The 27,746-nt window shown below is 40.1% G+C and overlaps 1 long non-coding RNA gene across 1 annotated transcript in view; it reads left to right on the top strand.

Annotated features, from left to right (window-relative positions):
• Positions 1 to 4,156, top strand: part of LOC308622877 — a 168,707-nt gene extending 164,551 nt beyond the window's left edge. The window contains exon 3 of the long non-coding RNA XR_014016699.1: positions 4,025 to 4,156. This is a non-coding gene — a long non-coding RNA (uncharacterized lncRNA). The remainder of the gene's footprint in view (positions 1 to 4,024) is intronic.
• The last annotated feature ends 23,590 nt before the right edge of the window (positions 4,157 to 27,746 follow it).

Raw genomic sequence — 27,746 nt, 5'->3', positions numbered from 1 at the left:
CTTTCAGCGAGGAGTTGTCACAGGTTTGACTGACCTTTTCTCGGACTGTGGACTGTCACAGCACTGTCAGAGGAGTGACTTCTGACGGGAAGCCACAGGAACTTTTGTGGAGGAGGGGCAGGGCTCTGTCAAAAGATAAACAGCCCTGAGGCTGCTGCAGGCCTTGCCCACCGTCACCTTTAACACATTTCAGTTCACTTCGTTACACACAATTTGATCGACATAGGGTGACTTTTCAAGTTTGGATTTAGGTTGTTTCTGAAATTTACAACAGGTCGATAGTGTGTTATTTCCATCCTTGAAAAGCAGAGCAAAGCAAAGCAACAGCAACAGGGCTCTGGCTCCCAGCCCAGGGAGGTGTCCCTGATGGAGGGTTTTAGGTTAAGGTCAATCAGGATGTGACAAAAGGTGGGTGTTTTTCCAGTTATGAAATTTAGTCCATCAGCGAAGCTCCCATCGTACCATGAGATTGGAACAATCCCTTACACTGAGGTTGTGTCTAATTCTGGGCCCTTACTTAGTGTTAAAGCATCATCTGAGGGGCTTGTATCTGATACAGGTAGTCCTTTACAGGTAGTCTTTTATTAGTGTTTAGGTTTATCTTTCCCACCTGATTTTCAGTAGAGGCCATTCAGGAACCCATTCTGAAGTCTGGGTTTCCCTAGTTTCATCATCATGACCGGCTCAAGGGCACAGGTCTCGCTGCTGTGCCCGTGAAGTGTGAGGCTGCGCAAAGCTTGGTAGCCCTTTATAGCCCTTCATCACCTCCCCTCTGCTCCTAGGCACACAGGAACTATTCTCCTGCTCCACGGGGTTGTGTAGGCCTGTGAGCCAAGGGTATTTGTACTCAGAGGTCTTGCTGCTTCTCTGATTCTACATTGAAAGGCATTGGTCCCCTGTGAATTCAGATCACCCCAAACCAACCCAGTATGTCTTCTCACTCTGCCTTATCTCTGGATTTACAGTTCGTAACTCCACTCCTAGTTCTCATCCCCAGCTCCCCAGGACGCCTATTCATTATGTGCTTCCTCTCTATCTTCCTTCCCTGCAGTTCTGGCAAACAACCAGTCTTAATACCCATGGCTTTTCTATTTGCTGAATCTTTTCAGGGTCGAGTCAGTCAGTCAGCCTTTGTCAGTCAAAGGCTTTTCCTCTATATTTTGTAAAAGCACCCTTCCCTACAGCATAGACACCTCATGATTTAGCTGATAAATTATTGTCTTGCTTCATTATCCTGCTTTATGTTCATTCTCTCAAACAGATAACTCTGATGCCACCTACCATAGTAACTGCAATCAATTTTCCAAGTTCCCTCTAAAATGCCACTCCATTTTCTGGGAAAAGAACAAAACAAGGGCTGGGCCTCAGCACAATTGTGACATCGATCACGTTCATCTTCGGTTTTCATCATCTGTCTCCTGTACTCTCTCCCTCTCCATTAAATTTCCCAGGTGCTCATTGTGACCCAAGTCCCTCTCCTCTTGTGGTTCCTCTCCTCTTCTCACCAGTGGGTCAGTAGACAGGGAAATGCCTCCTTTATCCAGAGCCCTTGGGTAGTGATGTGCTTCACATAAACATAAATTTTCCAGGCTATTGAAGCTTACTTTAGGCGGAAAATTTCCTGTGATGGCTTTGAATAGAAAGTTTCTCAACCTCCTTTGCATTGTTTCCTATCTTTGAAAACATGAGTTCAAATTCTTGTCTCTTTCTCATGCGGTATCTTGAATCAATAATCATTCATTCAACAAGCATATATAGAGCATCCATCATTACGTGAGAGGCTCAGAGATACAAAGATGAATACAGTAGTAGTGCTGTTGCCGTTGCAAGAGTTTAAGGTCAAATTAAGATGAGGATACTGAAGACAAATTGCTACAGTCCAGAGCAAAAGAGACTGTATGAAGGATGAGAACAGGGCATGGATAGGGCAGAGAGGGGACACAGAGGAATAGCAGCAACTCCGCCAAAACGGATGATGAGGTGCCAGGATAGGCTTCTGAGAGGGCTAGTCATCTATTATGAAGGACTCTGCCCTCCTCAGAGAGTCCAGGCTGGTCTGCATTTTGAGTTCTCCTGTCTGGCTCTTAAGGGGGTTGCGTTTCTCCTACTGCAGCTACACTGTCAGCTGTCACATCTCGCTCCTAGCGGACTATTCCCCTCTTAATGTGCATTTCTAATCATCTGTGAGCTGGGAAGCCTTATAACCAAGCCCCTTAAAACCAGGGCTCCCTTGGAGTAAATGCGCTCTCAGCAAGGCTCCTGGGGGCTCTGTCAGGATAATGGGCAAGAGGGTTGTTTGACTGCTTGTTTTGATGAGACTATTTTGATTGCTTTGTGCTTCTTTCCTGGTTCTGGTTGGCTTGGAGGTTCGGTAGATAAGCAACCTCTAAATAAAATGAGGAGTCATTATGGATTCATGTCAGGAGGAGAAGGGTTTTTAATATAAAGGAATTATTAATATCTCTCTATAATGGGCATCTACCACGTGCCAGATTCTTTACCTTTATTATTTCTTTAACCCTCACAATAGCCCTGCAATATAAGTAAAATGCTCCCCATTTTATGAAAAAAGAAACTGATACTCAGAGACTACACAATTTACTGCCCTTTGTGGTGTTAGACAGATTTCCTGGTCTCCCTGTCCCTCATATCCTTCATCTGTAAAATGGGAACAGTACTACTGTGTATCTCTAATAAGAGTTGTGAGGGTTATGGAGGTGAATAAGTGTAATTATAACTAAAGTGCCTGATGTATAGTAGAATTCAGTTGTAGCTGCTCTTATTATTGTCATGTTGTTGTTACCAGTCATATAGGTATTGTACTTAGAAGCAGAACCAAATTCTAAACTCCATCCCACAGCAGGTTCTCTGATACCAGGGAGAATTACTCTGTAGCAGTGATTTTGCTCAGCATGGCTCAAACTACATGTGGAGGCTGCCACGTGCCCTGTCTCTGAGCCACAGGAGGACAGGGACGGGGTTATACTCTTACCCTGGCTGTCCTTGTCACTGACTCCCCGAGACGCACTCCAAGGACAATGAATTGTGACATTTTAAGAGAAGGTTGTAAGCAATGACTTCATGCTACTTTTGAAGTCTGTCTCAAAGTCAAGTTTTGTTTTGAAAAAGCAGAAATACCAAAGCCTCGATCACCACAGCTTTTCCCCTCTTAAGGAGATATTGTCCCAGAGATTTCTTATACTACTTTGGAACTTAAAGATACTTCATTCCAAGCAGAATGTTTCTTTATGTTGGCCCATTTTATTAGAAAATAACCTCCCACCGTGATGTGCTAACTGATCACATTCATGACTGAGATTGACAGATCAAGAACAAACAGCATGTTTCCAGTCATCTCAAATTTCTCTCTTTAGAACTGACTGTTTACGGTATGGACAGGACTTGGAATAATCATTTGCATGGGTTTTACTTGGTTGCACTTTAATTTCTTGAAACTTAAAAAAGGAATGTTAGCATGAAATACGCCATTCCACAAGGAGAATGCTTTCTTCCACTATGTTGTTTTCCAATGTAAAAAAAAAAAAGAACTTGAAGAGTGTCTAGAAGTTCTTTGAAATATAGTCATTTGAAATTTCAATAAAATCCTGATTTGTGATGGGAGAACGGTGATTACTTTTTCCTCTCTTTTCAAAAACTCCCGTAACAAAAATTAAAGGTTTCTCAATATAATATAAAATATGATTCTCATCAAAAAGCACTTATTAGCTATAATAATTCTTACATGATTCTATGCAAAGATGTTACCGTGCATATAGCCCTTGACAAGTATTCATTAAATTGAATTAAATCTTGTTACCCTGCCCTATCTATCTCTGCTTTCTAGAAACCTGGTATAAATTAAGGAAAATGAATACAGCTAACAAACATGACATGAATATCAACATTTACATTATGAATTTAACATGGAATGAGTGTGTTCCCACAGCCCTGAGTTGCAGAGATTCATGGAATTTGTCTTATTTAAGCATTCAGTAATATCACCCCCCCACACCTTTTTTTATAGTCTGTGAGGAATTCTAAGATGAAATGGGACTTAAAGCCATACCTGAATGAAGCAAGGAACACCCCTTGGCAAACAGGATGAAAGGCAAGTGTTGGAGGTGAAGAAAGCTGGCTGTCAATACAAATCAAAAAGGTATGTATGTTTTATCCTTCTCACTACAAAACTTTGTATGTTTTATCCTTCTCACTACAAAAACCAGTTTTCTCTGGGGTGGGGCAGGGGGTGAATCGGTATGTTATTTGGTGGGCAAGGACCAAAGTAATTTTCACAAGGATTCAGCACCTGTAGAAAGCAACTGACTATTCCTAAAGGTCCAGGGAAGTAGAATCGGACCTTTCTGACGGGCTAGTTTGATATGTGGCCACACACTTTTTTTCTGGGTTATGGGACTGCTTGATGTTAGATGCTGGTAGACTTGGGAGGTAAGAGAATATAGGGCAGAGGAAGCAAAGAGGCGTTTTGCGTCAGAGAATGCATTATGCTAAACTTTAGGAGTCCATTTCCCTGCAGCATCTGCTGCAGAAGGAAGGATGCTTCCGTGGAGGGAGATGCCGCCAAGAAAGGGGTGCCCCAGGCTGCACCTCTGCCAGTCGCTTCCTCGGCAGCTTGAGCCGTGATAGGGAACTGTGGTGGTGGGCGGTGGGGGGGAGCGCCTCAAAGCCAGCCAAGAGGAAGAAACTTAAAGCAGGGCGTATTTTTTTCAGTTTCCTGCTAATCACCTGCTTTGTTGAAGGCAAGCTGGGCTGGGGACCCAGTTCTGCAGATTTGTGATTTAGTGAGTAGAACAGTATCATTAGCGTAGCTGAGGAATGGTGTCTCTTGCACTAACTCGAAACATGAGTCAGCAAACACCAAGAGCTTCAGAACATGAGATGAAACCAGGTCCCTTTCACCTTAAATAACACCAGGCTGAGCAGGCAGAAACGTGGGGCTCTCTGGACCAAAGGGACTGTTGCTGGAGACAGCAGAAGTGATCAGGTAAAGAAGAGCAGATGACGGACAGTCGGCTCCCTTTGTTAGTCGCTGATCTTCTCACTGCCTGGTCTGTGTGACCGGATGACCTGGGTACACAGCGCTGCCCCCTAAGCCCCATCAGGACCCTGCCTTTGTAATGACTCATCAGAAACATCGCCCTCAGCCAAATTATTTAGAGTGCAAGGAACCACTTTTGTACAGGTGAGAAATCCCAAGGTATCCTACTGCCAACGGGTCAGCACATTACAGGTTCAGGTCAGCACTGTTAGATGAAAGCGTGATTATTTTTAGCCCATTGTGCTTTTCTGCCCTTGAGCAATTATTCTGAGCTTGAGGGTGAGAGGAAAGCAGACTTTCTGCCAGCACATTCTCCTGGATGGCAGGCAGGCTTTAGCTGTCTTCACAGTCCTTCTCCAGAACCTTAGGTTGGATGCTCGCCTGGTCCTCATGCCCTCAAGTCTCTAGATACAGTTTCTTTTCTAGGAACTGAGCTTAATCCAGCTTTGTAATCTATTTACTTCCAACTCCTGCTTTAATCAACTCAGTACTCTTCCTTCTGCACTCATTAGTCTCCTTTCATCATCCACTTCTTTTTTCTGATCCGTTTCACTTTTGGCCTCATGGTTTCATATCCCTCCCCAAACCTGTCTTTGTAACCAATAAAAAAGAGTACACCCATGACACACATGACATTGGAGGGGTGGGGTCATCACAGTGACAGCGGTGGGGGGGGGCGGGTAAGAGGAATAAACAAGTTCTTGGTATTTGAGTGTTAAGCGTTGTGAGAGAGATGTTGACAGAATCCAAGAACTATAAAACTGGAAGAGACTTTTTTAACCACAGTCAAATATTTGACTTGTTATTTTGAACATCTCCTCCCTTTGAAACATAGGTCCAAACTTTCCAGCCTCTCTGGTACAGGAAGACTAACTAGTAAGGGGTTGGATGGGTGTTGAGTGAGATAATCTCTAGTATCTATCACTGTTTTTGAAATAGAGGTGGCTAGGAATCACGTGGTCACTAATTGACCAATAGTTTCCCATGGCTTTGAAGGGAGATTTGATCGCGGGGGGGCAGGGGGGGTAACAAACAGCATTGTATGGTTCCAAAAAAGAGTGGCTTCCTGTGAAAGAAAGAGAATGACACAATCTTTTCATTTCTGTTTTTTCTCTGCATTTCACGGTACGTTTTTGTAAAGATAACAGATGGGATTCCTATATTCATTAAGGAGAAAAAAAGAACTCTTCATCTGCTAGTGTTTTAAATAAGGGAAATACATAGTATTTACTGCTACCCTTTGAAGACCCTTTGAAGATTTTAATTAGCACTGAACGTTTTATTCCATCTGCTTAAATGAGTAGGCCACATGGTCACAAGGCCTCTCATTTCAGGCTGGTGAACCAATTCATTGGGTCTCCTTGGTTGGAACTAGTAGAAAAATCCTCAACTCAAAAGACCCCATAAATTACCCAAAAGTTATCTTCACTTTAAAAAGATTTACAATAAAAGAGCATATATGTAAATACATGTGTATAATATACATGTGTAGATTCAAAAATTCAAAAGAAGCAATTCAATATTGTCTGTTTGACTTCAACCCAATCTCCCACAGTGCAGTGATTCCTGATATGTCTGTTTTTTTGAACACTTTATGGCACTTTATATTTCATAGAACACTTTCACATATTGTTTTATGATTCTCTCTACCCTGTGAGATAAAACAGAGTAGATCATATTTTCTTTAATTAAAGATAAGAAAATGAAGGCATAGAGAGCGCCAATGATTTGCCCCAGGTCACAAAGTTCCAAAGAGACTTTCCTGACCCTGTAATCTAAATCTTTTCATTTCTATCCTGGTACTCTAGCTAGCAATGAAAGCTTAATTATCAAAGGGAGACTCTTTCCTTCTTTAGGAAGATTATTTTGTATCAGTTGGGCTTTACTGAGGATAGATCTGAAATGTAATGCATGCTACAAAAGCAACTTTAGTAATATGGCAGTATGACGGGATGCTTCTGACCATTGGGAGGAGACAGATGTGGGAATGAATTCCACATCAGCTTCCTTTTAGCTGAGCGACCTTGAGCAAATAACTACTTAACCTCTATGAGGATGAATATTCTCCTCCATGTAGGATATATTCTCCTCCATGTAGGATATAAATAACACTTACACATATAGATAGGCAGCACACATTCTATGTTCCCTGGAAAATCAAATCACTCTATTATTGGACTATTTGAATAAATTGAGTCCATTTGTTTATTTTAAGAATATTAAACATCTACCCTGAGGGGACTACTGTTCTAGACACTGGAGATAAAAAGATTAATAAAACCAATTCCTGCCTTTATGGCACCAAAAAGTGTGGTGGGGACAGGGGAGGCTAGAAAGTCTCTGTAGATGATTTACTCCTTGAGCTAAGTCTTGAAAGCTTGACTACATAAGTCTCTGTGGGCCAGAGTTCTGGAGTCATTATCTTATCTAGGTCAGTTTACGGAATAAAAGAAAAACTGAAACATAAAGCTGCCTGCTAAAAATATTAAAATGACTTTTCATTTGGGTTGAGTTAGACTTTTAACTACTTCAAAAGTATTTTTGGTCTATTATGTTGTTTGTAGTACACACTTAGGGAAGTCAGATATTAGTTCCATTATACTGATGAAGGAACTGAGACCTGAAGAAGTTAAGGCTTCTTCAAAGTTATCCAAATACTTTAAGGTAAGAGTCAGTTCAAGCACTGAGCTAGATGCTCACGACATAAATGTAAACATGACAAAATCTCTACTTTTATAGAGCTTTGGATTTCACCATTGGACTCACAGGTAGACATGTTGATTAACCACATACCAGGTTTGTTATAATTTAGGGGCAGTTAATTCATATATAACTGATTATGTATATCAGTGGTCATTTTTATTTTTTTCCAATTTTAATGTCAAACATATTGGAAGAACCAAAGTACATTTTATTTCTTATGCCTTTAAAGTATTTTCTTGAGAATGCAGGTTATTGGTTTGCATTTTTGACCTTCATCTTTATTGAGGTATAATTTATCTATAGTAAAAGGCACTGATCTCAAGTGTTCGTTCAATGCATTTTGACAAATCTATGTACCTGGATTGAAATCACCCAAATCAAGATACAGGACACTTCCTGCACCCCAAAAAGTTTCCTCATGGTCCTTTCCAATCACTGCCCCACCCATATCCCTGTCCTGAGACAATCACAGTTCAGATTTCTAGCTAAGGATCATATATTAGTTTTGCCTCTTCTTGAATTTCACTTAAATGGAACCATAGAATATGAATTATTTTGTTCAACATAATGTCTATGAGATTCAGCCATGTTATTGCTCATATCAGTAATTCCTTTTAAATGCTGAGTCACGTTCTGTTACATGAATATGTACCTTACATCTATTGTCCTGTTGATGAGCATTTGGGTTGTTTCCAGTTTGGAGTTGTTATGAATGAGGCAGCCATGAATATTCTCATACAAGTCTCTTTTGTTGAAATATGTATCCATTTCTTTTGGATCTATATATATATATATGCTGGGTTGAATGTGGTTTAAATAAAAGGAGTATTACTCATAATACTATCATATAGCTGGCTCTCAATTAGCTGTACTAATATGCTTATATATATCAAAGAGTAGTGTAGGTAGTCCAAAGCAGCCAAAAAATAATTCTAGATTTGAGTCCGGAATTTTGTCATTGTGTTTGTGTTTGTGTTTGTTCGACGTCATCTTGCATTTTATTTCATATGAAAATAAGTTGGCCCAAGATCAAAATTTGTCAAGGATAATATATATAGATGCATGAGAGTTGGCTATCATTTCATTTATCCCAAATAACAAATAACTATCTTCTACACTACCTAAATTTTCTGTTTGTACACTAGAAAAAAGAAGTTATCAGATTTTAATTTAGCTAAAATGGAAAGATTTATCCCAATCAGACTTTTTTTTTTTTTTTGCAGTACACGGGCCTCTCACTGTTGTGGCCTCTCCCGTTGCGGAGCACAGGCTCCGGACGCGCAGGCTCAGTGGCCATGGCTCACGGGCCCAGCCGCTCCGCAGCATGTGGGATCTTCCCGGACCGGGGCACGAACCCGTGTCCTCTGCATCGGCAGGCAGACTCCCAACCACTGCGCCACCAGGGAATCCCCCCCAATCAGACTTTTAACAAGATAGTACCCATCTTTTTTTCCTCGCAAGGAGAGAAGTATAGTGTTTTTAGCTTGAAATGTTTATCTACTTGTTTCTACCCTTTTCTACATTTTGTCTATAGACACCCTATGTTTTCCAACCCAAACTGATCCTTTCATCCTTTATTCAACAAGTAACTTTTGAGCATTTACTATGAGCAAGGCTCTGTAGAACATCCTGAAAATAAAACATTGATGTAAGATGGCTCAAATCTCTTCCATCATGGAGCCTGCAATCTAATGGAAATAGGTGTTAAACAACTAATTACACAATCATTTATCAAAATAAAATTGTAATGGGCTTTATAAAATATATGGTGTAAAAGAGCATGTAACAGTGCTGTGAAATAAGACCTAAGACTTGGGCAGGAGTCACCTTTCATGTCTTCATCCTCATGTAATGAGAAGCCACTGAGGTAATCGTAGGAATGGCATGATGGGAATCGAATTTGAAAAGTTTACTCTGACTGCAGGGCAAAAACTATGAAGTAGATGGTGACTTTCATTCCCTTTCTGGACATCACGCTTTCATTGCCACAGTCTACCACACCCAAGACCAGTCACAATTATCTTCATGCTGCCATCTGGGCTTGCCCTTCTAGACCTACCCTGATTCTTCTGCATCAGAGCCTGTCCAGGTGAAGGGACCTAAAGTAATAAACAGCTTTAAGCTAAGGCTCCAGTGGCAGAGAGTAGATTACGATGTTACCACTATCCCCTCCCTCTTTCCTCTGCTCCAAATATGGAACATCTTATGGAAAAACCCAAATGAACTTTTTGGCCAACCCAGTATATATTAGGAACCTTCTTTTCTAAGTACAAAGGAGTGAAGAAACGGGAAGTTTTAGTCATCCAGGTCAGCTCAGGTGGAAAGATAATTTGACTATGGGTGGTCAGGATGTTCATCATGCCATATATTCTATCAAAATAACTAGATAAGTCATTTAATCTGCATTCTATGATCCTGGAATATGTTTCTTTCTCATTTCAAGAAGGTTCTAGTGGGAGGATCAGTTTCCATAGTGGATTCTCATCGTAGCAGCTGGCTACCCACTCTTTTTTCCACATCCAAAGCACGCGGTACATTTCAGAGCATGTACAAACTCCATCTGTCATGTAGCATAAGAGTATCTGCTTTCCCTCATTCCTGGAGTGGGGTGAACAGAGCCCATGATTTTTTTTTAAATTTATTTATTTTATTTATTTATTTTTGGCTGCGATGGGTCTTCATTACTGCGCACGGGCTTTCTCTAGTTGCAGCGAGCGGGGGCCACTCTTCGTTGCTGTGCGCGGGCTTCTCATTGCAGTGGCTTCTCTTCTTGCGGAGCATAGGCTCTAGGCGTGCGGACTTCAGTAGTTGTGGTGCATGGGCTCAGTGGTTGTGTCCCGCAGACTTAGTTGCTCCGCAGCATGTGGGATCTTCCTGGACCAGGGATCGAACCCATGTCCCCTGCATTGGCAGGCGGATTCTTAACCACTGAGCCACCAGGGAAGCCCAGAGCCTGTGATTTTATTTGCAGTCTCATTTTCTGTCTGGAATTTTTTTTTTTTGTCTTCAAGAATTTTGCAATTATTTATCTAGTTAAGCAAATCCTCAGTAATCTTGGAAAGATGAAGACTAAGTAAGCAGAGAGAGAGATGGTCAGTAAGAAATCTACCCCAACAGTGCCGCACTCCTGCCTTTTAAAAGAGTGACAATGGCTGAGAATTTCAGCCACCAAGGACCAAGAGGGAGAAGGGGAGGGTATCTTTGTTGAGCAAGTCCTTGCACTGCCCTTCAAAGCTGCTGCTGCCACCCCTACAGGAAAGCCATTGAGATGTGCACCAATTAGGCCCCTGTGAGCTGGGAGGAAAGCTCTCCAGGGCACCCCTGGCAGGAGAGGATATTGCAGGCACAGCCCTTTAGGCCAATATAGAGCCATAGCCTCATTTCTCCCTGGGGCCTGGGAGAGTGATGCATTATAGAGAATGATGCCAGAAACAAGCCTGAGCTACAAAGGTAGCATCCACCTCCAGTTGCAGCTTTTGGCTTATTTGTTAGAGACCCTATCCAAAGGGAGGCATGATTCACTTCTGAGCAGCTTGAACTAATATCACTGTTTCTCTATAGCTTATATATCAACTTCACATTAGAATTAGAGGAGATAATCTTTTCTTCTTTCTCTAGCAAGCCAGTCACAACAGTCCTGCCAGTGCCTGGGCATTCTCAGCATGATAAAATGTCTAAGAATGGAAAGGATGCACCTTGCATTCTGAGAAGTTGGGAGGTTTCCAGATGGTGCTGGGGAGGAGGTGCAGATAATAGCAACCCTTGGCTTCTAACAGGAGACTGTTCACCTGCAGTACATGGAACATCATCCAGGAAAAGGCAGGCATCCCCTAATTGGATTGAGCAGACCATTAGTGACCCACTCACTGGTAAATTAAAGGAAAACAAATGTATGTGCTAATCTGTTACCAATGAAATTTAATAAATAGCCTCTCCACTTTACCACCTTTGAATTAGAGGTGGAAATCACAGAAGTGAAAATAGCACACTTGTCAAAGCACCCAGTGATTTAGTGTTTGGAGCAAAATAAATGAGATTGAGAAAGGAAATTGCTAGGGCAGCAGTTCAGGAAATCACAGTGTTTGCTGCTCTTCTATCTCTGATATAACAAGCTTTCTTAGCAAGGGCTAGTAGAATAAATTTATCCTTAGGTCTTAGTAGAGGGAAGTATGTTGGCATCAGATCACCTGCATTTAATTCTATAAGAGAAAACCATTCATACATTATATAATTTATTATTTAATTTATTCATGTATTGATTATGATCATTACTGATTAGTCATTTGTTGATTCAAGTATCTATTATGCCTACTAGACACTATGCAGTATCTGGATACAAGGATTAACCCTCATGGACTTTCTTCTAGGTAGCAGTTCTTAAACTTTAACCCGCGTCAGAATCACTTGGAGAGATTCTAATTGAGTAGGCCTATGTGGGGCCTGAGAATTTGCATTTCTAACAAATTCACAAGTGATGCTGATATTGTTGATTGGGAACCACACTTTGAGAAGCACTGGTGTAGAGTGCTGGGCTGCCCATTAAAATCACCCAGGGGGAAATTAAAAATCTTGATACTTAGGCTTCACCCCAGACAACACAAACCAAGATATCTTGAGTGGGACCCAAGCGTCCAAATTTAAAGTCTCTCTAAACCAACAGTCTTGTGGGAAGGACAAACAAATGAGAAAACCAACCATAAGTTATAGAGGAATCAGAGAAGGCAGTGGTAGAGAATGGGATTGGGAGCCTCAGATGATGAGGAAAGACCATTCTGATGACCTGAAGAAAAATAAAACAAAAATGCAATGAACCATAGAATGAATATTTCAGGTAGAAGAACTAGCATGTGCAAAGGCCCTAAGACTGGAGAAAGTTTGTACGTTTAATGGATTAAGAAAGAGCTAGCAGGTTGGATCATATTGAGTGAATGGTAGAGTTGTCAAGTTGTAGTTGTAAAGCAGTAATGTAGAGACTTGTAGGCCAAGACCAAGCTTTTAGGAAGAATAAGAAGCTATTACCTAATCAGATTTGCATTTAAAAGATCACTCTAGCTACTGAAAATAGATTGAAAGGGGATGAGAGGAAGGAGGGAGACTAATTAGGACTTTATGAAAGTTCACCAGGCACAAGGTGATGCTGGCCTGGATAGGGTGGCAGTAGAGATGGAGAATGGGTAGATTATAATTTATGTTAGGGATAGAATGAATAGAATTTGCTAAGAGACAGAAGGTAGAGAATGAGAGATAAAATAAGAATGATTCACTGATTTCTTGCTTTGGCAGCTGAGAAAATGGTGATACCATTTATTTGTATGGGGATGGGATATATTTTAGGGGAAAAACCAAATTTTCTCTTTTGAACATATTTATGTTTCCTGAGAGATAATCAGCTGGAAGTATTAAATAAGCATTCTTCTATCTGAGTCTGGAGCAGAGAGGGGAGTTTGAAAATGGAAAAAAAAAATTGCGAGTCTTCTGTTGTTATAGCCATGGGATTGGGTGATAGAGAGTAGAGAAGGGGGGTGGGTTGAGGCTAAACCCTGTGGGATCTATTTTATTAATGGGTGAACAGAGGAAAAGGAGTCAGTCAAGGAGACTGAAAAGGAGAAGCATGATGGCTAAGAGGTAAACCAGGCAAACATGGAATCAGAAACCAAGATAAGCCACGTATCCAGAAATAAGGACATGATGAGCTTGTCAGATGCTGGTAAGAAGTCAAGGAAGAGGAGGAGAGAAAAGTGCCCGTTGGATTTTACAACATGGAGATCACTGGTGCTTTTGATAATTTTTTCAGTGGTACAATGAAGGGAAAAGGAGAATTGTAATGGGTTGAAGAGTTACTTGAAGGTGGGGAAATGGAAACAGCATGAACAGGCCTTTAAAAAAATTCTGTTTGGGGAATTCCCTGGTAGTCCAGTGGTTAACTCCATGCTTTCACTGTCGAGGGCCCGGGTTCAATCCCTGGTCAAGGAACTAAGGTCCTATAAGCTGCGCAGTGCAGCAAAAAAATAAGTAAATAAAATAAAATAAAAATTCTGTCTCTAAAGAATAAAGATCTGGGTTGTCAGCTAGAGAGGAACATAGTTTACAATAAGTTAGTTTACAATTTTGTTTCAGATGGTAGATGCAAGAAAATTTATATACTTATGGGGAAGATCCAGTTAACCAGGAGAAATTAGTGATGCTGGAGAGAGGAATAACAGAGTAAAAAAGTTTAAGAAAGCAAAGGAGGAGGGACTCAGAGAACATGATGAAATTTTAGTTTTTGTGAGCAGAGAAACTTTTTATCATAATAGGAAAAAAGGGAGGCAAAGATCAGTACCAACCCGGATAAGTTTATTAAACTGATCATGGGAAGATAAGGGGGCTTCCTTGTGAGGGCTCCTGTTTTTCTCAATGGAAGTATGAAAAAAGTGAGGTATTAGAGAAAGATGTGAAATAATAACTCCAAGTATGGGAAAGATGCTTACATTGAGGGTGAACAAAATTCCTACTGTACGGTGAAAAACATAATCATCAAATTCCTCTTAGAGCACTGTATTTGGTAGAAAATGCTTGGGGAACAGAATGAGCTCTTCAAAAACAATGCTACAGTGCTATGCATTAGACAAAGGGAGAATTTTATGTGGTTCCAGAGGAGGGAAGAATGGAAAGAGAGACTGCAGCCAAGATGAGGGCAGAAGGCTGTTTGTGCTGTGTGAACTGTTCCTGTGATTCCTAACCCCCTACCCTACCCTAAAGCTCTAGTAGAGACTGTTGAACTCATGTTTTTGGGTTCCTTCTGGAGACAGAAGAGCCTGAGGCAGCCAATTCCTTAAAAATATGAGTTCTCAGGGATGAATATAAATTGTGGGGAGAATTTGGACATCTCTAGGAATAGATGGGGTTTAAAACAATCTTTTCTAGATCTCCATATCTTGATAGCAGATGATATTTGTGTTTCAAACCAAGGATGCAAGAAGGAAGGACGAGTGAAAGTCATACCTCGCATGGAGTGTAAAGTGAAGTTCATCTCCCATACAGGGTCTTGGGAATACTTTCAATCTTTTCTCCTATTTCTGAGTTCTGAAATCCACCATGGAGTGCCTCTTCTACCTTCACCTTCAATGCCAGTAAGATTTCTGCCAAGTTCTGAAGGAAGCATTATTACCTAAAAAACTTCCTTTCATTTTGTGGGATTCTGAACTTCTCATCTTAGATTTACTGGAGAAGCCTCAGAATATAGAAATGATGCCAATAGGATGAGAAACTTACAAGGAGAAAAACAAGGGAACTCAACCTGCCAACCGCCAAAAAGTCACACCCAAAGCAATGGTGTGAATGGGTCCCATCCATATTCCATTTTGGATATCCAGGCAAAACCAATGTATAAATATACTAAGTGAAATGGGTCAAATGAATTATTCAATATCCTAGTACTTGCCTGTTCAGGGTTTCTAAGACAGCAGATCATTTTGTTGATACAGACAGTAGGAAAAGGAAAACTTTCAATAATTACTTGCCCTTTGCTGGCAATGAAGTACCTAGAATTTTCTACTGCTGTGAATGCTCCCTTTTTTTTTCCCCCTTTTGAGCTTTCCACTTCTCTACTGGTATGATAACTATTCCTTTCAGATTTGGAGTCAAGACCTAAATGTGATCTCAGCTGTTTGTTTTATTCAGTTGATTGACCCACAAGGAATAAAACTCCACAAATGACTCCAATAGTCACATAGCTTTACCTACACCCTCATACAAACCCCATATTCCAGCCATACTGAAACACTGGCCATTTCCTAAACATAAAAGGAGTAGGACATGAAAGGGATTCCTCCCCACCTCCCCATCTTGCCCCCTGCCACCTTCCATGATCACTCTTATTTGTCCTTTAGACATGGTTCATGGCTCAGATTCTCCTAGTTACCTTCCCTTGTCCTCTCATACCCCTTCCAGTTAGATTCTCCTTTGTATTTCTATAGTATCTTATAGTGTCTATGATAGCATTTCTCCCACTGTTAAATGACATTATTTTCCATATCTTCTACTAGACTATGTACTCTTTGAAAGCAGATACTATGGATTGTTCATTTTTTCACAGATCTACTCCCTGGTATATACTCTATGCAAATATCACAATAAATAAATAAGAACCATGAATTAGCTAGGATAGTGAATAAGGAAAATTGATTTGTATATTATTAGAACATGCCATTAGCAAGCTTTTTCAGTATGTTCTTAGCCTAGAATTAAATGCTCAGATACTGTAAGTAACTAGTACTGTTCTTCAAGAAAAGAAGGGGTATAGTTACTTTCATGGAAAGCAGATGCCTGGCGTGTAAAGGTAACAAATGTCTTCTATAGACCCTCATTGTCTTCCAGGTAAAGATCTCAGTGGGGCAGTCAATGACATCTAAAAGCTGGTTCTTACTTGCTTCTCTATTATTTTCTTATTACTCTTTTGTTTCCTCTGCCGGAACAACCCTTCCTTCGTTCTTCAACTAACTCCTATTTGTCCTTCAAGACAACTCAGGAAATCTTCCTGGATAGCGTGAGCTCTGTGACACCCTATGTGCTCCCCATAAACTATGAGCATACCTTGTAAGCATAGCCCTTATCACACTTGCTTAGGAGCAGTATTAAACCCAGTGATAACTCTCATAGCCAATTTTAGTAATTGTGCTGAAGGAAATATGTAAACTTGATTTCCTAAGCAGAACAGAATATTAGCTATTTTTGTAAGCCTTGTTTCCCTGGAAATAACCATCAACAAGGCAGGAGGGATTCATTATGACTGTATTTGATATAGTTCAACAAATTGGTATTTCTCTCCCATTTCTTTCTCTAAAAAGATTCAGGATTTACTTAGCAGTTGACTCCTTACATGATAATTGATAGAAATATTACTTGACCTTGATGGAATGAGAAACTATTGCTGCCCATGGATACAGTAGCTTTCATTTTCTGCCATGACTCCTAGACACAATTGCTATTTACTTTAGACTGTAATTTAAGAAAAAAAAATCTAATGTTAATATTGAGGCACTGATTAGATTTTACTTCAATCCCCGCTGCCTAGAAAAGAATATCTTAGGTCAGAAAAGGGATGTTTAAGTCTTGTTCCTGTTTCCTAATATAAATTGATCTGCTTCATGTCAGTAAAACCTCTTGACATTTTATAGTCATGGCACTAAATCACTAACACATCAATGTCAAATGAAAAAGCTGCTGAAAGTAATGCTATTAAATGATGATTTTTAGGTCCTGTCACCAACTTTGACATGTATTCTTGATAAGGCATTGGATTTATATGGTAATGGCTGTATTTCACCAACCCCACCTACTATATCTGCTACAGTCTATAGCAGAAAGTTATTAAACCTCCAAGGACCCTTTGACTGAGAGAAGTTTTGAAATAAATCGGCGAAAATGAGCGCAGCCTACTTTCTGAGTGTGGCGCATCAGGGCTCTTTGACAGAATGAGCACAGTGTTTGCTTGTTTTTAATCCAATAATATCCTTTAATTTGTTTTGCATGTTGTGGAAAGCAGTTTGATAGACCACAAGAAATCTACTCAGCTATTTCATGCACAGAACTAGGCATGAAAGTGCTAAAAGGGGAGCATCTTCACGAGTCCATTGCCCTCCTTTTTCAAAAATGAGGCTTTCCTTTTCCCCTTTTAACACCAAATCTAGATTTCTCTGAGGAGTTTTACATAACATCAGTGCCAATTAGTCTGATGTGGCTGTCCTTATACACATTTGTTCTGTATTATTATTATTACGGAACTCATAAATCAAAAAAAGTTTAAAATTCAAGGTTGTGAATGAATAAGTAGCTGTATCTTGTCCCGCCAGCTCTGATGTACTTCTAAAGAACACAAGTAATTCTTTACAAAGTTATTCAACCCTGGGACCTAAAGATAGCTGGAGCTAATTCACCTCCTCTTACGGTAACTGCCTTTCCTCCGCCCCCAAGCTTGGCCTACTTGCTCCACTCAGTGGCTGCACCTCTCTGCTCTGTACCTCTGCTTCAGGAGAGGACAGCTTGACCCGGGCTAAGACACAGCTTCCTCACACACTTGATAATTATTTTGATGTTGAAATGCTTTTTTTTTTTTTTGCGGTACGCGGACCTCTCACTGTTGTGGCCTCTCCCGTTGCGGAGCACAGGCTCTGGACGCGCAGGCCCGGCGGCCATGGCTCACGGGCCCAGCCGCTCCACGGCATGTGGGATCTTCCCGGACCGGGGCACGAACCTGTGTCCCCTGCATTGGCAGGAGGACTCTCAACCACTGCGCCACCAGGGAAGCCCTGAAATGCTTTTTAAAGTCACAAAAGAAGGGTTTTACAATGTTTTTCTCTGTGGAGATTTCAAAAAAGGATCGTCACAGGACTGTCTTTGTGGTTCCTTGCCTGAGAAAGGAAGGGCCTAAACACAGATGCAGATTTTTTTTTTTTTAACAATTTCTGACACTTCTAGTGGTACACTGGTAAAAACTTTGTAGCCTTTGCTTGTTTATCCAGAGACATCCTGCTAGAAAGTCACACTCTCCTCATCCTTTGTAAGTCATCTCAGAATGTAGAGCAACATTCCCTTTGATGTGAAGAAGGAGCTCTTCCCCAGAAGAGTGGATTATTTTAGGTTCAGGGTCACAAACAGTAACAAACAGTAACTCGATTAAATTCATTTTCTTGTTCCCCATGACATGATAGAAAATATACCTAATTCTTGGTTTAGAGTTTACATGCCTGAGTTCAAAGAATTTCAATGCCATAGGTAGATTCTTAGTTCAAAAGTAGTTTACCCAAGGGTCAGGTTTCCTGAGGTTACAACACAGACACTATTAAGATGTGAAGGAAACCAGTTTAGCAAACCATGAACATAATTTGAAGCATAGTTTATGAAAGCAGCTTTGCTGGAGAGCTCTATCTGGTGTGGGTAGAAGCTGGATGCCTGTAAACATGTGGCTGGAAGTTTCTGTGGATGAGCCATGAATCAGGCAGGGATCACAGTGGGGATGGCCAGTCTGGAAAGGAAGACCAGCAGCCTCAGGAAGAACAAGGCTTTGCAAGGGAGCCCCGAGTCAAGGCAGGACTCATCAAGCTGTACAAGAGGTTATTTGAGGAGCAAGCAAAACTTCGTTATTTGGAAACAGGCAGAGCCTCCTCAGACTGAAAGCACTAGGCTTGAGGCATCCATTGCTGCCCCCAGTGGCATAGCTGCAGCCTCCACCCAGGACACTTTGTCCCACTGGATGGGGTGAGGGCTTCCAGGAGCAGTGGCAGGTTACAGTTTATTCTGTTTCCCCCACCTGGAGTTCCACAGTCCTCAAGCTCTGGGTTTAAATACAGAAACTCTAGTTCAGGCAGAGAGCGAAATGTGAATGAAGCCCTGGTAGCAGTTACGACATGGGGCTCCTGGAGATGGCTGGGAAGTCGGGCACCAGGGGCCATAGTGCAAGGGGAGCCTAGAGACAAAGATGGGGGTTGGGCCCCACATGCAGGGTTGACAGATGAAATACAGGACACCCAGTAAAACTTGAATTCTAGAGAAACAGTGAATAATTTTTAAGTATAAGTATGTCCCAAATATTGGACAGAACATACTTATATCTTTAAAAAGTCCATTGTTTAAAATTCAGATTTAATTGGGAGTCCTGTACATGTTTTTATTTGCTAAATCTGGCAACCCTACTCATATACCATATGAGGGAATGGAATGGACCTATCCTATAGGTAGCAAAGCATTAGTGAATTTTATTTTATATTTTATTTGTATTTTTTGGCCACACCACATAGCACACGGGATTTTAGTTCCCTGACCAGGGATCGAACCCATGCCCCTTGCAGTGGAAGCATGGAGTCTTAACCACTGGACCGCACTTAACCACTTCCCACTAATGTGGCCGCACCACGTCCCACATTAGTGGATATTAAACATGGGTATATCATGATGAAATCTGTGTCATATACAAAGCTTTCTGTCACTAGGGTGGAAGGTGGACTCATGTTAACATAGAGGGTCTTGGAGCGGGGAAGGGGAGTGAAGGACTTTGTCACAAAAACATAAACCAAAAAATATGCCATTTTGGATCAGACCAGTCATCTACTCAGTCCAGCATTCTGTCTGCCAGTAGCACCAAGCAGTGGTTTGTAAAAAAGAATGACATGGTAAAAAAACCATCGGTCTCAAGTCTGGAGACCTAGCTCTCAGCCTTTATGGAGGCCACTTGTACAGATTACTTAACCTCCAAGCATCTGAGAGACTTCTATATACAGGTCTGATTCTATTCTCAGATATTAGGGACATTTCCCCAAAGCCCCTAACACGTTACAGTTTCGTGGTGTAAAGACACAAATGAGATAAGGCTAGAAGAAAGTTATTTATCTTCACCCTCAGAATCCTCTTTGTCTCCGAAATCAAATCTCTTCTTTTCTCTTCTTTGCTTTTGTTCTGACTCTGAAACCAGTGTCTGTGTCTCCCCGTCTCCCCTCTCTGCTTCATAATTGATTCCCTTCTCTTTGCTCCTGCATTGGAAGTCCATTTTCTCTTTACTTCATGTAACTTAAGACTCTGTATATGCTTTTTCCCCACTGAAAATGCCATTTTACTCCCCCTCCCCACTAAAGCTGCTTAGTCTCTTTGTTCTGCTTAAAACTAATTTTTTGTACAAAGTGTTTCTTAACCATTCTCACCTGGTTGTAATATTGGTCTGTTCACGTACTCATCTCAGGATGTGACGCCCCCTCACACAGTATGTAACTGTGAATCCCTCTAGGTGACTGCATTTTCTTCAATAGCTATTACTTGTGTCTTTCTGTATCTTTGTCCCTTGCAAGCCAAATGGTCCTCCTCTCCCCAGCCACTGGGTAGGGGCTCATGTGATCCTTCCTTTTTGCCTTCCCATAGTATGTGTTACAGAGCTGTAGACTGTGGGCACCGAATAAACATTGCTGAGCCCCTAAGAGCAATGGTTCATTTACTGAATAAAAAAATGTACCTGCTTGAATGGGTTAAACAAATCCTAATGTAGTCCAAAGTACTGTTTTTCTTTGATGCTGACTTGGAAAGAGGATATATTAGCAAAATGAGAAAGGGAAGCTTAGGCCAGAGATGAAATGGCCGAGAACAAAAGCATGACAATAAGCTGAAACATTGGGAAAATGAAATGTCAATTTTTGTTTCTCCTAAAGAGGATTTAAAAAGCTAGCATAAAATTTCAGTGCTTCAGACATAGTGTTGAGAGAGAAAGAGAGAGAGAGCTATATGAGAAACCTTAAACCGTAGGTGGAAAAATGAAACTTGTTTTGAGGTGATTTTAATTTCAAATTCAAGGGCTTCAACAAACAAATGATGTCAGTATATTTTTTAAGTGGTACTCTTAGATTTTTTTCTCTGGCCATAAATAATATATCTAGAAGAAACAAAAGAAAATCATTGCACTATTTGGGTTTTTCTGAATATCCAGCATGTCTGCTGTGATTGAACCAGGAAGACAGAAACCACTTTGAATATTTAGAACAGATGACATTAAATACAGGGAATTGGCTACACAGAGGATAAGACTGAAAGGGACCAGTGAGGCAACCTAGGGCTTAATGACCACAGCAAGAAACTCTCACCACTAGACTGAAGGGACAAAGAGAAGTCACAGTGTTAGCAGAGCCCAGGGCTGGCACCATCCAGAGGACACTGGGACTGTGAGGGCCTGTCCAGTGGGAACCGGGGCCATGAAACCAAAGTGGCATCTGTCCAACCTGTACCCAAAGCAGAGTGGGGAGGGTGGAGAAATGCTCTGGCCTCTTCCTTCCTCTTGCCCTCCAACCTCCTGCCAGATTCTCTCATTGCCCTAACTCATGTGTAAATCAGCAGACACAGAAGCCTAGCTAATGTTTCCATATCTGGGACACAGAGCTGAGCAGGAAATGGTGGGAAATTGATCTGAGAACAAACAGGTCTTGAGCTGACATACAGGTTTCTTGTGAAGTCTCTCTTGATTCATGACTAATTTGTTTATTTATTTACTTCATTTCTTTTTTTTTTTTTACTTCATTTCTTAATTCTCAGAGGATTAGAGACAGAATCATCAACTATTATTTTTCCCCTATTTTCATATGGCCTCACAGAGACACACCTTAAAATCATAAAGGGAAATAAAGAAACAGAAATGCAGTCATTTATAAGTAAAGCACAATGACCTTGAAAGTAATGCTTCTTTGCATAAAGGAAGCTTCAGCATGTGTTAGCTTGAGTATAGGCAGTTACTTCCAGTTGAAGATATAGCTGTAGATCTTTCATCCTCTGGCCGTTTCTATACAGAATGTTTAGAATGTTTCATTTCTCTGAGTTTGTGTGAGTGCATGTGTATCAAGAGAGGGGTGGCAATGCATCTGGCTTTCAAAAACAAGGGAAAGGGCTTCCCTGGTGGCGCAGTGGTTGAGAGTCTGCCTGCTGATGCAGGGGACACGGGTTCGTGCCCCAGTCTGGGAGGATCCTACATGCCGCAGAGCAGCTGGGCCCGTGAGCCATGGCCACTGAGCCTGCACGTCCGGAGCCTGTGCTCCTCAGCGGGAGAGGCCACAACAGTGAGAGGCCCGCATACCAAAAAAAAAAAATGAAAAACGGGAAAAATGAATTTCTGGGGAGACATGAACAATTTGATATAAGTGTGACTTTGTTGATAAGATTTTTTGTGCTGTTTTCATTAAACATCAATAAAACATGAAGTCCCTAAAAGAAAACCTTCTGGTTAAGTACATTTCCATTTTACACTGAAGAAAAGAAAACCTATCATGTGTGAGACTTGAGACTTCACGTAGGAGAGGGGGCCTCGGTAATTAGGGCCTACAAAGGTCTATTCACATCATGTTGTGGTTTATAATTGTGCCTTTAACTGCTCTGCACAGATATTAGAAAAAGTCACATTTCCAACTGAGGATGTGGTGTTGAGCAGGAAAGCCTCCCTAAGTGCCACAGGAGTTGATTCCCAGTGTCCAGACTAGCATACCGTGGGGAGGAGAAAGAACAGAGCAGAAGCTAAAGCCAAGTTTTAATCACTTGTTGGAACCATTTTTATGAAGAATTCCACATAAAAAATATTCATTTATTCCTAAAATGATGAAAGTTGACATTGGGGAAAAATATTCTGCAAGTGTTCATTAAACCAAGACATTGTTTAATGCACAATAGCTACTCAATAAATGGTACTGATTAATATTGCAGAGAAAGAGATCTGGAATAATAGTATAGCACCAAATTTATTGATTAGGACACCAAACACTTCACCAGTGTGTGTAGGGAAGAGGAGCAGGCTGCAGTCTAAGATTTCAAGGAGGGAATAGATGGTACGACGATAGACTGGAGGCCATTTGTTCTAAAAGTGTATTTAGGTAAGAAGGAGAAAACAGAAGAATAGTCAAATGCTAGTAGCAGGATCAAGAGATGTTTTTATTTTCCCTTTAGCTTGGGAAACCAGTGCATATTTGAAGGCAGAGTTGAAAGATCCCACAGAAAAAGAGAGAATGAGAGAGTGAATAATTGAAAGATCAAAACCCTGGGTAAGCTAAAAGAGTATCAGAGAGGATTAAAGTCACAAGTTTCAAGGATTCTAAGAGTTGGCCTTGGAAGGATGTGAAAGCCCTTTTTTTTTTCTGATAGTGATGAAAAGGGAAAAGAATAAGCTTATAGCAGATAACATTTCAGAACAGAGCTCATCACCTTGGTGAGACTTGGCCTCATCAAGAGATTGGAGATTGGACATAATGGTCAGGAGATGGCAGGGCTGTGGGTCAGAACCAGGTACAGAGAGAGGGATGAAGTCTATACAGGACAGTAGAGCATGGTACCCAACTGATGGTGATAAAAAGAAGGTAACGGTCCAGCACACGGCTACTGTAAGGGATGTAGCAAGGGAGAGGAGATTGGAATTCAGATATATAGAGAACACTAGTGGAGAGGCTGGGGGCAGGTGCACATGGCAATGTACTTGCCAGCATTGGGGCATCTAGACAAGGTTTTAGCAATGGGATGGTGGTTTAGACAGAACTTTAATAATCAGGGCTAGTAAGGAGGAGAAGTGATTGCTGAGTAAGACAGTGTCCACCATGAACAAAAGGACAAAGCAGAAGCTCAATTAGTCAAACTAGCCATAAAGTTAGAGTGGGATCAACAGCACATTCATTTACCTTGGTGCACTGTTGCTTGAGCTACGGCCTCTGACTTAATTTTTGGATCTATTCCAGAGCCTCAGGTAGGGCTGAGCTGGAATCACATGAATCTTCATGAGCATAGAGGGGAAGGCACAGTCAGAAGAAGCAGGAGTAGAAGGCTTTCCTTTGGTCGGAAAAGCAAGAGTAGATGCCAACTGTCAAGACCTAGAGAGGTGGTGGGATTCAGTTTTGAGACCAGATAAGATCTAGAATAGCTCTTTTGGTGAGAGAGCACAAGCAGTCTGTCAGAGAGGCCTGAAAGGATTGTCAAATGGCAGAGACAGTTGGCATAAGATGCTTGAATTTATAGTGGGCCAAACTCACCCTCCTTTCATGGAATAAAATAAATCATTTTATCCTCATAAAGCCTCCCCTCATAATCTTTTTAAGAAATTTATTGGCGTCAGTTTAAACCCTTTAGTTAGCTTTGCATCTACTTTGATTTAATATTAAGAAATATTTCAGTCCTGGAATGATTCTTCTAATATTCTCGGTACAATGCGTCATGTCACCGAACAACAAAAACCAAACTGTTTAGATTTTCATTTTGTAAGCAAGTGAAATGTATCCTTATTTCCTAATATTCAACCTAAAGTATGCTTTTATTTTCTTTCAAAAACTGAATTCCATTTGGGAAAGGGCAAGAGCTTGATGCCTAAAAACAAAACATAAAGAGTAATGTGCTAACATGGAAATAGAGTGGAAAGAAATTAGTGTAAAAGAAATCAGATGTTAAATAAGAGAAGAATGCTGAGTGCTCACAGCCTCACAGTTTGAGGAACAGTTGGCTGGAGTGTGTCTTCTAACTGATTGATTTGAATGTCACAGGAATGGAATTAAATTATTTGCAGGCTCAATGGCTCATCACTCAGTTGTAGCAAGAAATAAAATTGGTTGGGTATGAATTCTTCACAAAGTTGTGCCAGTTATTAAAATAGGACATGATCTTATGATCATTTCCTTTCCAGCAGACAGTGGAATTGTGTTCAGCCAGTTTGGCCCTCACGGAAATCAAGCAATGTAATTTCATCTTATTATTTTAGTTAATTGATGACAAAAACTAGTGACTGCTGTGTCACTAATTGGCTGATATTTATTAAAAACAAAACCAAAGCAGACAGGAAAATAGCTAACTCAGTCATGTTGAATGTTATATACATCCATCCTACATCTTAATTTCCTTGTCATTAAATAAGTGAATTGACACTTTGTCAAAACATCAGTGAGTGAAGTCCTTTAAAATCTTTTTGTAAAAGCCTGTGTAAAAATGCCAAAAGTTGTTGTTAGGAGAAACCCACAATTTTGACTCTCGTTCAGAGTTTTCAATAACAACGCTTTGTACTTAGGTCAAAATTTTCTTCTAGGGAATTGAAGAGCTAATGAATAACAATTTGCCTATTTCACAGAGAGGAATGAACATATGAAGTTACTTCTAATTTCTCATACCAACCCAATTAGCTAGATTTATTGTTTGAGAAATAACCCAAGGGAATATTAAGAATAAAGATGAGTATTAAATTTAATTTAAGCTCTCATTCTGTGGTAAATGTCAGTTATTCCTTTTTAAGGGACATCAACAGACAGATAATGGAAGCCAGTATGTCACCAAAGGCCTTTTTGTCCCACTCATTAAATGCTCTAAAGATATATATTTTCCAGACTGCAAGTTTTAGTGATTAATATGTTTACATTAAAAACAGGCCTATTTTGATGCATAAATAATATATACGTCATAGAACGACTGAATATGTGAGTAGGAAATATTAACTTGAATATAATTCTGACAATTTTAAGTTTATTTTGGTATTGCTCCTATCTCTGGCTTCTCTGAAAGGTAGTTGTACTTTATTTTTTTAATATGATATGAACATTCTGTTCCATTACTTAAATACCATTATGGTTTCCTCTTACCTATCAGACAAAGTCTAAAAATATTTAACTTTAGATTCTTCATGGTGTTTCTACCACCTACCTGTCTAGCATCGATTCATGCCACTACTCTCCACAGACACTGTTTTTGTTTCCAATATCCATTCTCCCCTTCTCCATTATTAATAGAACCTTGGGTTCTAGCTGGCACCACCTAGCCATCTTCCAATCATAGCAGCTAAACCTATATCTTAACTAATATAGATATCTCATTTTTAAGACAGAAAAGGTATACATAGAGAAAAAAGCCCTGAATTTTTAACCCAAAACTTACCCACATCCTCCTTATTACATTGCCCCAGGATCAGATTGTAGTCTTGTTTCTTTCCCACCAAAACTCAAGAAGCCATTAGACTTCTTCTTGTTATAACAATACATGGGCAGTATTTCAAAATAAAGTGATTCATGAGTGTGAGGCGGCTGCAAGTTAGTTCACCTCCAGCACATACACAATATATGAAGTAACAAAATCAACAGAATAGCTAGTACTTTGGCTTATAGTCAGTGGAGGCTAAAATTGGATCCATTACTGACATAAAGACTGCAAGTCCTCAGAAACTAAAATATCCACTAGTGTGGCTCAGCAGTGTTAAAAGGGAAAAAATCAGTGGGCACCATGGAATTGTCATTACAACTAAAGACTTTTTCAGCCACTCCCGGTAAAAATTCACCAATACCATAGCACCGTGGGATTATTCTCTGGCTTTATCTGCATATTTTTCAGTTGTCTGTACATATGTTTATATTTTAGGTAAACATTTAGAAAAATATTTATAGTTCTTAACCAATCTTCTTATATTTATCAAGTCCAGAATTGAAAGACCCTCCCCCATTAGATGACATTAAGAAAATGTACCTGGCAGTCTCCCAAGGCAATAGAAACAAAAGCAAAAATAAACAAATGAACCTAATCAAACTTATAAGCTTTTGCACAGCAAAGGAAACCATGAACAAAACAAAGTGTACCAGAGTTTGCAATGCCTCCATATGCTTAGTAGAAGCAAAGCGAATTCTTTCCAGAAGAATGCCTCCTCAATCCAGACCTTAAAGTATTCCCATGTATAAAATTACAGTGAATAGAACTCATAGTAAAAAACAAAGTTCTAAAACATAATAGCACCATGATTAAGAATTAGCAAAAAAAGAACATCAGAACTAAACATTTTCAGACTTCATATATTAAAATTATTGGACAAAGCACATAAAATAAATGTATTTAATATGCTTAAGACATAATAGAGAACTGAAACTGTAAGCAAGAGATTATTTTTTAAAAAAACATCATTTGAAGAAATCAGATATAACTTTTCAAAATGAAATACAAAGTCATTGAAATTGTAAAACGTTATGGACAATTACAGTAAATATGCCTTAGCTATAATGGAAAATTACAAACCAGATGATAGATCCTAAAATTTTTCCTAGAATGCAGCACAGAGAGAGAGAGAGAGGGATAAAAACTATGAAGGAGAAGTTGAAACATGGAGGATAACTGCCTAAAATATCTCCTATTGGAGCTCTAATAGGAGAGAATAAAAAACGAGGAACAGAAAATATTTTAAAACATAATGATTGAGCACTTTGCAGAATTGAAAATGCATCTATCTTTAGATTGTATAAACCTAATGAATTCAAAACAGGATAAATAAAAAGAAATTCCATTTCAAAACATATCACAGTGAAATCCAAAGAGAAAATAAAAGATCTTACCAACAGAGAGAAAAGACATGCTAGCTAAAAGGAAGAAATAATTAATCTAATGGCCTGCCTTCTCGATAGCAAAAATGGAAGGCAAAAGACAAGGGAATTAGTAGCATTAATTTGTTGAGAGAAAATAACTCTTAATTTAGAACTGTATACTCAAAACAAAC

Source organism: Mesoplodon bidens, assembly GCF_964165515.1.
Source record: "Mesoplodon bidens genome assembly, chromosome: 9".
Lineage (NCBI taxonomy): Eukaryota > Metazoa > Chordata > Mammalia > Artiodactyla > Ziphiidae > Mesoplodon > Mesoplodon bidens.
This window is presented reverse-complemented; position numbering and strand designations above follow the sequence as displayed.